The following is a 1560-nucleotide window of genomic DNA, read 5'->3' as shown; positions in this document are numbered from 1 at the left end:
TTGTATTGTTCAAGCCACCAAGTTGATGGTACTGTTACGGCAGCAATAAAAAATGTACTATATTCCTCATGTGACAATGATTTTGTAATGTCAATTTTCATATACAGAACAATGGTAGAAGGAGGAGGAGGGGAAAAGAAGGGGAAGAGAGGAAAAATGGAGGAGGGGAACAGGAGGAAGAGGGGAGAAGGAGGATGGGGAGGAGGGAATGAACTGTTTTTCATTGGTTGTCAAATAACCCTTTATTCAATTATTTTCCATTGGTGGTCAAATAACCCTTTGGTAAATTATTTCTCTTGGTTCTTAACTAACAGGCATTGCACTGTACCACTATTGATGTCATCCATGATGTCACAAGGGTGACAGCCATCAGCATTGCAGCCCACTGACTGGGCAGTCCCCCACGTGGGGTGGGGGGTGGGGGAGAGGAGGGAGAGGAAGCGGGGAGGGAGAAGAGGCGGAGGTGAAGGAAGCTTCTAGGGAATTCCCTGGTGGACCAGTAGTTAGGATTCAGTGCTTTCAAAGTGGTGGCCCAGGCTTGACCTCTGGTTGGGAAACCAAGATCCTGCAAGCAGTGTAGCACCCCTAAATTTTTTTAATTAAGAAAAAAAAATTTTATATTATAGGAAAGATAAGTGGAAGTTGCAGATACTATGTTGACCTCTTCTGTCAAAGTCTTTCCAAACTGCTCTTAGCATGAAGTTAGAGATCCCTAAAAAAGTTTTAAAAACAAAGAAAAAGAGAGGTTCTATAAACATTCCTGCATATGTCCTTCAGACATTCCTCTTGAGTATAAACCTAGGGGTGAAATTCCTGGATGGTAGCATAGGTTTAAATGTAACCAAACCGTTTCTCAAAGTTGTACCACTCTACACTCCCACCTGTGAGAGTTCCTATTTTCTCCACACTCTCATCCTCACTGAGAATTGTCGATCCTTTTCATTTTATCCATGAAAAGGTGTGAAATCATATTCAAGGTGGCTTTAATATACAGTTCCCTGAAGTCTTCTGATGTTGTTATGTACACATTTGTGTATGGGTATACAGTCATTTTGGAATCATTTCTAGATGAGAATAATTTTAAATTTTCATTGCAAGAAAATTACTATGAAATTAAATACTATAATTCATGCTTACCATCTTTCTATTTTTCCTTTCCTGCACTACATTGCCACCTTTCTATTTTGTTCAATAAATATTTGTCAGAGTCTGGATACTTTGTGTCAGAATTTCAGTGGGCAAGCCAGGACTTTCTCACTTCCTCTCCCCGCTTTAGAGTTTTCCTCAGAGCTGAAATTGGTTCAGTTCAGTTCGGTAGCTCTGTGGTGCCCGACTCTTTGTGACCCCATGGACTGCCAGGCCTCCCTGTCCATCACCACCTCCCGGAGTTTACTCAAACTCATGTCCATTGAGTCGGTGATGCCATCCAACCATCTCATCCTCTGCTGTCCCCTTCTTCTCCTGCCTTCAGTCTTTCCCAGCATCAGAGTCTTTTCCAATGAGTCAGTTCTTCACCTCAGGTAGCCAAATTGTGTTGTTTCACCTTCAGCATCAATCCTT

At 42.0% G+C, this 1560-nt stretch overlaps 1 non-coding gene across 1 annotated transcript; it reads right to left on the bottom strand.

Annotated features, from left to right (window-relative positions):
• Positions 1-618: 618 nt before the first annotated feature.
• LOC136168104 (small nucleolar RNA SNORA44) lies at positions 619-737 on the bottom strand. Its single transcript, XR_010663257.1, has one exon. It is a non-coding gene; the product is annotated as a small nucleolar RNA SNORA44 (small nucleolar RNA).
• Positions 738-1560: the final 823 nt, after the last annotated feature.

Source organism: Muntiacus reevesi, chromosome 4 (assembly GCF_963930625.1).
Source record: "Muntiacus reevesi chromosome 4, mMunRee1.1, whole genome shotgun sequence".
In the NCBI taxonomy this organism is placed as follows: Eukaryota; Metazoa; Chordata; class Mammalia; order Artiodactyla; family Cervidae; genus Muntiacus; species Muntiacus reevesi.
This window is presented reverse-complemented; position numbering and strand designations above follow the sequence as displayed.